The sequence below is a fragment of the Sapajus apella genome, unplaced genomic scaffold (genome assembly GCF_009761245.1).
Source record: "Sapajus apella isolate SASKATOON/1434 unplaced genomic scaffold, GSC_monkey_1.0 scaffold105, whole genome shotgun sequence".
Taxonomy (NCBI): Eukaryota; Metazoa; Chordata; class Mammalia; order Primates; family Cebidae; genus Sapajus; species Sapajus apella.
In genome coordinates, this window is record NW_022437045.1 from 1,619,491 (window position 1) to 1,631,963 (window position 12,473).

Sequence of the window (12,473 nt, forward strand, 5' to 3'; positions counted from 1 at the left end):
TTACACAATATAATCTTAAAGACCAACTCAGATGTCATCTTTTCCAGGGTCTCCTGCTAGTTTAGAACAAAACCCCCCCGCCCCCGTGCTCCCACAGAAGCCTGCCCATAATCCCCTCATTATGATATTATATTAATAATGACAGTTAAGGTTTACTGAGAGCTTATTGTGCACTGAACACTGCTCTAAGTCGTTTACATAGGTTAGCCCATTCAATTCTTACAATAAGCAGATGAGCTAAAGAAATATGACTTGCATTTTAGAGAACAGGAAACTGAGATATAAAGAGGGTAAGTAATTTGCTCAAGGCCGCACAGGTAGCCTGACCTCAGAGTCCACTGTTAATGACCAGGCTCCATAAAAACATTGATCTAGGCATAGCAAACCTCTATCACTACAGGACCCTCCTGCTCACTCTCTCTGTCCATATTGCTACAATTTCCTTTAGGGCAGAGACCATGTGAAATATATCTTTTTATCTCAAGCATCTACGGCAGAGCACTAGCTGTAGTATGTGCTTAATAAACATTTCCTGAAGTTTAAGTGAAAACAAAGTCCCCAGACTCAAGCAAAGGGCAAGGTACACATATATGAAAAATAGAATAGTTATTATGTGTTTAATTCTCAGTACAGCTTTTCTTTATCTCCTTTACGACAGTCTCATACATATGTTAACAAGATATGGTCCAAACTACATCCCAGGGAGGCAGGCGCCAAATTGACTAGCCTCTGCTGTTCCTGGAAGCTGCACTTGGCTTTGATAATCTACAGTCATTTTTCAGGTAACTGACATCAAGTGGAAATGTGTTGGGGTAGAGGTGGTCTCAGCCATTTCAATCACTGTCAGAAGTGAAATTCAGGGCAACTAACAGATACATATCCCTTGTCTTTTACCGGTGCTTTGAAAATTGATCTCTAAAATGCTTTGACTTGAGGTGAAAGTAGCTGTATATCATAAAAGCAGCTTTGCAAATATCCTTTCACCCAAAGTAAGTAACAATTTTCAACGGGCAAATAGGAAAGAAAACTTATCTTTATTTTATGATCTTTGGCTGTTGGAGTAGAAAGCAAGCTGGGGGAACTGCTGTATTTCTGTTTGTGATCGCTCGCTCATCTGGATTACTTCTTTATCTCATACGTGTTTTTTATGATTTCATGCATCATCAATTTACTCATCTTCTCCCCTTCCAGGCTTTAATAGACTCCACAAGAACAGAGATGATACCCAAGGAAGCGCCTGGCGTGCAGTAGGTACTTAATGCATACCTATAAGAATATGGATGGATCTGGCATATTTCCCTAAATAGGTGTCAGTTACCCGGGATCGGCCTGAAGAGCAGACCTAGGGGGTCCGTTTTCCTTTAGATAATAAACAGTATTTCCAACCTCTGAGATGATAGTGAGAGAAGAAATTGGATTAGGAGCGTTGGTAACGAGTCTACGACTTAGAGTAAAATTCATACATTCACATGCCGGTGTTCTGGAACTCATTCTCAACTGAATCTAGTAGATAAAGTAGCATTTGATAAGCACATATCAAAAGAAGGCCTTGTGCCAAAATTGAAAATAAGAGGTGGTCCCAGCTCCAAAGCTGGCCCTAGTGTAGGACAAGTGAGGCCCTATCCTCAGCCATAGATTTTAACAGGGTTCCACTCATCTTATGCAATGTTTTTTAAAAAACAAAATTAATACAAAAATCAATGATGAGCAACATACCAGCATTTTAAATAAAGACAGGATCAGAAATAGGACTGTGCCAAGCCATATTGGAGCCTGAGGCAAAAAGAAAATTCAGTAACACTGATCCCATCTTTACTTAAAATACCGAAATGTTGCTCATTATGGATTTTTTTGTGTTAATTTTGATTTTAAGATATTAAATTAAAAAATGACTTCCTTTGATGAGGGAGGGTTTTCCTTGCCCCTTCCATGCCCCAGGATACTGCTGAAGCCGCCTCACCCTCATCCTGGCCTTGCCCAGCACGTGAGGCTCTCACGGTGAAGTCAGACAGAGAGCAAATGGAGCTTATTAAAATTAAATGATCGTATAGAGGGGGGCTGGGGATGCTGCAGGAACTCAGAGCACCTGGTCGGTCCATCAGGAGGAAACGGCAACCTGGGAGTTGCTACAGTGAGTTGGGGTGGAGCCAGGGCACCCATGAGATAACGGCATGGTGGGTGGAAGGGAATGGGCAGAACATGATGAGGTAATGGGGGGAAGCCCAGGCCAATCTGAAGCCCAGATTCATCAGAGGGAAACCTGAGCAACATGGCGGCAGGGAGTGGGGAGGCTGGAGGGAAAGGAAGGCAGCTCCCCGGTTGGCCTAACTTGCCACACGGAGGCTTCAAACATCCTGCTCCCTGTTATCTCCTGGGGTCCTGGATCTCTCACTGCCCTTCTGTGGCTTGGGATTCCAGCTGCAGGACAAACCCCAGACCCATCAGGGTTCTGTGTACTACACCTAGAGAGACAACTCCCATGACAACTAGCTCCATGCTAAGGGAGCTTATGTTTGAGCCAATTACACGGTCTCCCTTTCAATTAGGGAATATATTTTCACAGCGATTTTCTAGAACCATGACTTAATCCAGAAATGTGGTTCCATACGTGGGAAATTTGCTCAATGTAGCAAACTTGAGGGCAGACGGAGGCTTAGTGTATCCACCGCAAGACACCCAGATGTCCTATGCAAAGGGCCTGTGGCTGGATCCTGTGTTATAGAGACAGTGGACCCCAGAGAGCCAATTCTAATAAACTATCCCTGAGTGAAGAGTACGCATTCAACACAATGGCAGGGGTGAGGTGAGAAGAGAAAGCTATGCAGGATGGAACTTTCTCTTTGTCTTGGGAAGCATGAGACACACTAACGGGATGAGACAGTTTAAGTGGCAATATTACTGGTATAGATAATAAGGCCTGTAGCATTTGAGGGATGGGTTAAAGAAATAACCAGTGATGACACTCAGTTTTTGTTCCTAAAACTCAGAGCGGATTATTGAAAGCCTTTCTCATCTGGTTTCCAAGCCCCCTCACTCACCTTGCTTCTCGATGCCCAACGTTGCAGCCTTGCATCCTTTCTCAGTCTGCTCAGCACTCCCCAGTCCCCATGGGTCAGCCATGGCTTCACTCATGCTGTTCCTTCTGTGCCCTGAGCCCTCTGGGAAGCTCTCCAGTTTCCTACCCTCCCAAGTGACAGAACTAATCCCAGCACCCTCCAGGGCCTGACCTCAGCGTGATTCCTCCTAACAGGAGCGTCACACTCATTGCATGTTGTTTCCATTTGTTGTTAATGCAACTCACCAGTTTCTTACACTTTCCATGTATTGAATGCCTGGGATAGCACTGATTGAAACAAAGTGGTTTAGTTAAATTAATTAACAGACATTAGCAAAGAAAATTTAAATGATTGACACGTTACATTATTAAAAAGATGAAAAAGGTTAAATTTGTTGGAATGTTTTCACCTGGAGAAGGCAAGCTAATTTACTAACAATGATTTTCTGAACATTGAGTAGAAAAACCTGGATTGTTCTGGAGTCTCACAAAACCAGCAAACTCTTCGTAAATAGTGTTACTCTCAAAGCATAAGATAGGTTCGTGGAAGATGTTTCAATATATAGTGTATTACTCAGAGTTCTCTAGAGGAACAGGACTAATAGGAGATGTATATATAAAAGGAAGTGTATTAAGGAGAATTGACTCACACAATCATACGGTGAAATCCCACAATAGGCCACCTGCAAGCTGAGGAGCAAGGGAGCCAGTCCAAGTCCCAGAACCTCAAAAGTGGGGAAGCCGACAGTGTAGCTTTCAGTCTGTGGCTGAAGGCCCAAAGGCCCCTGGCAAACCACTGGGGTAGGCCTAAGAGTCCAAAAGCTGAAGAACTTGGAGTCAGATGTTCGAGGGCTGGAAGCATCCATCAAGGGAGAGAAAGGGAGGCCGGAAGGCTCAGCCAATCTAATCCTTCCACGTTCCCCTGCCTGCTTTTATCCCAGCCACACTGGCAGCTGATTAGATGGTGCCCACCCAGGGCGAGGGTGGGTCTGTCTTTCCCATCCACTGACTCAAATGTTAACCTCCACTGGCAGCACCCTCAGGGCTACACCCAGGAACAATACTTGGCACTCTTCAGTCCAGTCAAGTTCACGCTCAATACTAATTATCACCTATAGCCTATTTTTTTTTCCAAGCACCCACCCAAATCGTGAGAAAGCTCAAGGCGGTGGAAAATTCCTTGTCAGGAATCTTGCGACATGAACACCAAAGTCAGGAAACAAACACAAAAAGAGTTGACAGCATTTAAAACCCACATTTTAGGCCCCATCTTTACTTCCTTCTCCTAAATGTCGCAAGCCAAGGGCACAATGGAAGTCTTTACTTGAAATCTTCAGTCATTTGTCACTGCTTTATTACAATATTAGCATTGTTTAAAACACCGATGTATTTTTTTTTTGGCCGTGGAAATGGATGTGTAAGTGCAGAAAGACCATGCATATGATTAGCATAATAATGGGAAACATGCACAAAGCGCTGGCTCATCTTGACTTCTCTGACCTTCAGCACTTTAGCAGGAGTTAGAAATGGCTCTGGGTGTTTAGCCTTAGTATGCAAAGGTGGGTGGAGATGGCATAATTTCTTGAAATCATTGCCCTCGGAGAGTGACAAGGTGTAAATTTCCAAAATGTTTGAAATTTCCGTCCACTGACTGAGTTCTGATGTGTTGCAATGCGGAGAGCCAAGCTCTAGTTAAGGATTTATCTCAGGCTCCAAAGCCGCAGGCCAGTGAATGCCCAGCGCTGTGAAGGTGAAAGGCACAGTCTCCAAAGCTAAAGAGCCATCCACATCAATTTGCAGCCGGCTAAGTGGCATCAGCAGTGGGAGAGCTATTTACACTCCCTTCTCGGCTGAGAATGATGGGTCTGTAACCAGGAGGGAAGCCAGGGGAATTGAAAGGGCTGTTCAGGATATAATGGTCATTTATGGCTAAAGTTACCCCCATAACAGTGGGCCCCTCACTCTCATCTCCAGAATACTTGAGGAATTTGCAATGAAATACATGCTCACACCAAACGCGGCCCTCTCAAGAGACCTTCTGCAAAATGCCCATTCACATTAAAGCACCCGATGGCATTTGCTTTGCTTATCCAATGAGACAAAGCCAAGGGACCTTCCTAAATGTTGTCCTCCCCCCGCAGATGCTGATAGAAAGGGCTTAACCCACCACAGACAACTGGATTCTTATCATCTCACAAGCAAAACGAGGGAAGAGGGAGAGAACTGGGAGGAAAATAATTAGACAACATTTATCATGCAATTCGTGAAAGTACTGTATTTTACGGCAATGTAAATTATAGTATTGCATTATCAAGATAATAATTTGTTTTTGTGACAAGAAATCACACCATTATGTGTTGCATCTGTATTATTTTTTAAATTAGGCTTTTTAATTACAGAGATAAATTATGTATGTAAGAATCCCACTTTGAAAATTTTATACAACATGTCATCTAAGATCCCATTAACTGTTGGAATATACTCCTTTCATATCTATCTGAATGTTCCCTAGTTGTAAGAATTAACTCTTTCATAGGTGGCCAGGAGCCCTGCAGCACACTCCTGCAGCCTGAGCACACCTCACCCGGGGACAACCCTGTTTGTTCCCTTACAGGAATAGGGACACCTCTGGGTCTCCCTGAAGCTCTGCTGCAGGCTCCACCCCAAGGGAAGCTGTTCAAACTTGAAATGTCTCTGTAGGGTTGCCCTTCTGCCTTCATTTTGTATGCCCTGAGAGAAAGGCTGCTTTTGTCCCCCACTCACAGTTCCCTGAAGATTTACAGATGTCACAGAGGTCCAAAAAAATGAAATCAATAAGAAGTAAAGGTTACTGTTATAGATGGGATAGTCTCAATCTAATATGTTTTGCAGCAGCATAGACTTGGGAACCCATCGCACCTGGGCTCAAGTCCTGGCACAATAAATAACCTCCCTGGGTCTCAATTTCTCCATCTGCAAAAGAAGCACAATAATAAAAATTCATGTAAAGAGTAGGAATTAAATAAAATAATGTCTGTAAAGCACCAGGGCAAGGCCTGGTACATAACAAGTATTTACTACATGAGAGTAGTTACTCATGTTACTTTGTTTTAAGCACCGATTTGAAACTAAGTTCAATCCAAAGCTCACCTTTGGGTTTTTTTTTAGCTTCCAAATGGTCCATATCAGTTCCATAACTGTATTTGATCCTATTAATCAACAGAGAATGAGCTTAATATAGCCCCCTTTTTTGAGCCAAAAAGAAAAAGAGACAATTTGGAAAAGGTATACGCTTAGTGGCCAGTGAAGCACCTTGAGCCATTCTGACCACAATTAATCAGTTGTGGGGAAAGATGATGTCAATTCCATCTTCATCTACCATCTAGTCACTGTTTGCATCTACAGCTTGGGTGTCAGTGCCTTGTAGGCAGCAAAGAACAGAACAAAGAAGAGATATCTCCAGAAGATGACTCAAGAGGGGACAGTATTCCTGAAAAGACATATCATAGATCATCCAACTACATACTTGCCTGATTTCTCACATTGTTTTGCCAATCCTGCATTGAAACATTTCCTGAACTTTCCAAGATGCATGGCCCACTTTGAGGAATAGTGACAAACTGGATAGGCCATGAGATAATACAATTTACTTCTCCCCCTGCCAAATATTCTTCCTCTTAATCAAAACATCAGATTTCTTTTTCACTCCTCTTCTATATGAAACACAGTCTCCCCAGGTGTGAAATGAGAAAAGAAATTAGTAAAAGGTAAGTTAAAAATTAGTAAAGTTAAGTTCAATTGCATTGCCAGAAATAGGAGTGGGGTGAGGAACGGATAAGACAGCACTGAAAGAAAAACATAATCAAAGAAAAACATACATTTTTAGACATAAAGAACCGCTTTGGGTCTGAGGATGTATATATAAAAGAGGAAATTAGATCACAAGAATTGGCATTCAAACAAATGAAAATGTAATTACATGAAGAAGGGAACAGGGAGAATGTGCAAAAATTCTCAAACTTGGTTTTCAAACAAGAACAAAACCTGAAATGGTTATTTTCAATGAAGAATGGGAAGAGAATGATCTTTGTTTTGCTTCTCATGTTGGAGGTTCATTACTAAGGAAGAAGGTAAATTGTCTCATCCTTAAGAAGTAGAATTATTTCAATACAAGAATCAGAGTTCAAATGGAACTCATGTACCCACAGAAAAGGCTTGAAGTGCAGGTCGGCCTTAACCACAGATTACAAAAAGGAGAGGAAAATATGCTGAGGGAAGTGAGAAAAATGAGGTTGATCGAGTTTTGCCTGAGGAGACCCCCTCCCCATTTCCGAGAGGATTGCTAAGTTCTCCAAGCTCTAAGAAGTGAGTTTGCAATGAAACAGGTTTGTTCTTGTAGGTTCAAGGACATAAACAAGACAAAGACATTAAAATATAATCTGTGTCGCTACAAACGATGAGGTAAAGATTCAATCAACGATCATGGTATGGATCTGAAAACTTTCTTTTTTTTTTTGAGGTAGAGTCTCACTCTGTCACCCAGGCTGGAGAGCAGCGATGCGATCTCGGCTCACTGCAACCCCTGCCTCCCAGGTTCAAGCTATTCTCTTGCCTCAGCCTCCAGAGTAGCTGGGATTACAGGCACCCACTACCATGCCCAGCAAATTTTTATATTTTTAGTAGAGACAGGGTTTCATCATGTTGGCCATGCTGGTCTCAAAAATCCTGACCTCAAGTGATCCACCTGCCTTGGCCTCCCAAAGTGCTGGGACGACGGGCATGAGGCACCATGCCCAGTCAGGACCTGGAAATTTCTGTGGTCTGATGCATTTCTGACTTTGTGCCCACCTGCCTCTTCTGATCTCCCACTGTTCTGCGGCAGACAGGTAAAATCCAGCCTGCCACCTGCTTTTGCACTCCCTGCAAGCAAAGGATGGCTTTTATATTTTTAAATGGTTGGAAAAAAAGATCAAAAAAGGTACTCTTTTGTGACTCAGGAAAATTATATAAAATCATATTTCAGTACACACAAATTTAGTTTTATGGGACTCGGCCACACCCATTTACTATGGTCTGTGACTTTTTTGCACCACAAAAGCAGAATTAGGTAGGTGTGACTGAGACCACACGGCCCTTAAAGCTCAAATATTACTAATTACTACCATGTCTTTTATAGAAAGTTTGACAACCTCCGACCCAGAAAAGAATGCACAGGTTTCAAATTCCAATTCTGGCTCCATCACTGCCACACAATTGTCAGATTTTGACAAGTTAACTTCTCTGAGCCTCGGTTTTTCTGATCTGCAAACTGAGGTTCACACCTGGTTTGTAGGTTTGCTGCATTTCTTAGGCATAAGGCATTCATCTCTGGCTCTGTTCTGCAGAAGGTGCTCATGGAAGGCATTCAGCACTTTTTTTTTTCCATCCTCTCCTTCTTCACGTGACTTTTTTTCTCCCACTCCCAAAGTGAAGCATTCCTTAAACTTATTCTTTAAACCTCTATCTTGATACCCTGCTCTAGACTTTCTCCCCCGGGCTGGTTTCTCCTCATTCCTCTTGTCTGTAACTCTGCATTGAGGCAGGTGGTTTCCATATCTGTCTCTCCAGTTCTACTTCTCCTCTAAGTTCTTCATGGAATGTTTCCCCTGGCTCTGGGATATCCCCACTTGGACATCTCAGAAGCACCTCAGTTTCAACTTCTAACAAAGCAGATACACATATCTTCTACCTCTGAATCAAACACACACAAAATAAGATAAACATAATATAAACGCAAGATTCTGTCCTACTGTCATCGCCATTGGCTGTCACCAAATTCTCATAGTCACTGAGATGAAAGAATCTTGAAGACACATTTCACTCCCCACCTTCCCAACTCTACTTTTTTGGTTCGTAACTGAGCTGGCCCCTTGTGTTCATCACAGCATTCCTGGATTAAGCTGCCTAAAACACAATTGCAATCATGCCATTCTCCTACTTGAAAACTTTCTAGAACTCTCCATTAAGTACAAATCTTCTAGGCAAGTATGAAAGGCACCCAACAATGTCTCCTGCCCTACTTTTTTCATACTCATCTCCTTCTACTTTCTTTCATATGCACCCTACTCCCCCAAACTTGACTCTTTGCTTTTCCCACACGTGTTCCCCCTTTCCCCGATGGCTTTTTCTTGCCTAACCTACCCCGTCTACTAGGAGTGCCATTTATTCCAACATGACCCAAACCCACCTGTCCGTCAAGATTCTGACTAAATGCCTCCACTTCAGTGAAATTTCCCTAATCATTTAGAGTTATAAGTAATCTTCCCCAACTCTGAAATGTCACGATAATTGATTTGTTGCTCTCTTATTGCATTAGTGTCCTTCTTGCTTGGATTATGAGAAAACCCTGTATCTGCATGACTATATGTAGACAGGAGGAATCTATACAATCCTCAGAAAGTTATTTTACTTCCCTCACCTCAGTTTTCATACCTGTAAAATGGACATAGTCATGCCTAGCACATAACTTACTGGGATAATTAAATAAGGTAATGGATATAAGGCATTTGGCACAGAATCTGCCATAGAAAAATATAATTTTTATTCTACCTTCCTTAAAAGGTGATATGTCTTCACTGAGTAGAGAATCAAGCAGCTGATGTATTTTTCATGACGGAGTCTTCCCTGAAAATGGTCCTTAAAGTAGACAGTCAAAAAACATTTGTTCTAATAAACTGAAATAATGATGAGGTTTAAATGCCAAATGGTATTTATGTGAACTCTGGAGTATAGGTTGAAAATAAAATTGAATACCTGTGAATATATAACATTGAAAATCGCTTAGGAGCATTGGGTGAATAAAGGTAAGGATATTCATTCTTTCTGAATTCTTGAGCTTACTAATTAACAAAGGAAGATACTAGATAGTGAATTCATGAAATACAATATGACCTTGGATAAAAACTCATTATTAAATTGATTAGAACAGTTCTTCATTGATAGGACTCAGGAAAGAGTCTAAGTAAATTGTTGCACTTCCAGTGATCATGCTGCACCTTAAAGATCAATATGCTTCTTTGATCCAATGGGGAATCTGGATGGATACTGTCATATACAAAAACACTTTGTCTTTCAGCCTGAAGGGTTTCTTCATAAAATACTGGGGTCACCACTGGTATGTTTTCTTGGGTTTGTCCTACCCCTTGACATAAGAGAAAGTGAGGCTGATTAGAGAACTTGACACAGACTTATGAAGAAACATTATTTTCTAAATAAAAAGAGAGCAGATTATCTATTTACTTAGGGTTATATAAGAGCCTCTCATCCAACATTAGCCTGAAGGGCCATCTAAAGACAGATACATTGGGTACACAAAGAGCAAAAAATATAATCCAGAGTTCTGAGTATACACTGAGCTCTGTGATTGTACCTTTCTTGCAGCTGACCTTGTAAATTAAAATTTCACACATCTAGGTTAGATTTTTCTGATATTTAGGTTGACATCAAATTTTCCATAGTTCAGGTTTTTTTTTAACTATTTGCCAACTAATATTTTGCTGCCAACTTATTGTGGATTAGTAAAATCTAAGGAACCTGAAGATAGTGTCATTACTACCTTTAGAGAAATCTAAAATAGAATATCCCAGGGGTATCTGTGGCTGCTTAAACTTCTACATTTTTAACTTTCAATAATTTTTTAATGTCTAACTGGTAAAAAATTTTTTTTTAAAGTTAATGCCTTTCAGTTTAGGAAGGAGGAAAAGGGATGCCTTCTTCTGTTTTCCTAAGGAGAAGGGATGCTTTGGACATAGCAATCCCAGGAGTCAGAAAATCTGGATTCTTGAGCCAACTTTCAGGTAGATGAATCAAATGACTCCAGGTAAGTTCCTTTTAAGTGCCTTGGAGACTGCTTGGATTGTGTGGGAGAAATTGCATTGTTTTCTGAAATATTGAAAAGCAAAAGTAGACATAATCCAGGAAAAAACAAAACAAGAATAACTGACCCTTTATGTCTTCTAGGAGGATTCACTGGTTCATTGTACCAAGGGGCCTACCGTTACAGAAAACAAAGTCTATGGAATTTGGAATGATAAGAACAAGCGAGGTTTTTAAGGATACATTAGCCCTGGATCCATGCTGAGTGTTTTATATGTAATTTTCAAAGCCTGTAAGGTAGCCCCATTTCACAGATGGAGAAAACAGGCTCAGAGGATTACTTGCTCAAGGTCACAGAGCTTTTAAGTGGCAAAGCATGGATTCAAATCTAGATGTAATGGTCATACAATATTACTTCCCTTGTAGGTGAATATGTAACATTTAATAAACACTAAGTTTTATTTAATTATAAAATAGAAAGTTTCCTTTCTAATTGCCAAGGCTTTGCTTTCTAATTGCCAAAGCTGTCCACATCCTAGGGTTTTACTAGGTGAAGGTAACTGTGGTAAGAGAGAAAGTAGTTTATATCTGAAGTTCTTTCCTGAGAAATAAAGTCCCAAATGTGGAGAATTGTTAGCAGGTAAAGGAACAAAACATATTTTGGAGGTTCAGCTTGTTTTTGTGTAACTGGAGACATGAAAATTTATTCAGTTGTATCAAAACATAAAACAGTGATACTAGAGCCAATTCTAGTAACAAAATCATACTCAACTCAAAGAAAAAAAGGGAAGGCAAGTTAAAGAGTAGTTTGAATTGATTTAACCTGAGTATCATGGTGCTTAGCAAACTCCGAAAGCCATCATGCACAGGACTTTCATCTTCATCATGCATCCTTGTGTCTAAAAATACTTGCTGATGGTTCTTAGGACTATTCAAGATGCCTCCTGAAAAAATACTAAGGATGCACGTTACAAATTCACGTGCCTTAATCAATGCTTACTCCATTAATACATGCAACTCCTGCTTATCAAAAATGGCCTTCTGGGGGTATAGAGTCTGTCCTTTTTCCTGTTAGAAGCTCTGAAATTATGAACACTTTTTTCTTCTGTATTTAAAAAGCAGGCAAGCAGACGTTTTAAATGCAGCTAAAGTGATCTCCCTTTCTACATTCTATGCAGATAACAATACCTTCATAATTAAAGTACTATTATTACTATTTAATTGTCTGTTTCATTGTTTAATGAATAGGAACTAGTTAATTATGGTGATAGGGAAAGACAAAGGACAGTTTTCCAATGGGGGGATGCGAGGCTCTAGTTCTTACAACGTGGGCTGCAAATTGCTTTATTTCTACTTCTGAGCATCAGAACCCAGATTCACACATCCTTGTCAAATTATAAATCTCTTTCAGCATGATTTGAAAATGTGTTTAAGGAAGACTTTTTTCTTCTAATTTTGCATATTTAAGTGATAGCAAATTTATTTCTTGATAGGTTAGAACAGGCTATGCTGGATTCATTCATCGAACAATTCTGAGAGGGAAGCCAGAGCATCTTTTTAACAACTCCTCAGCCAGGGCAGTTTT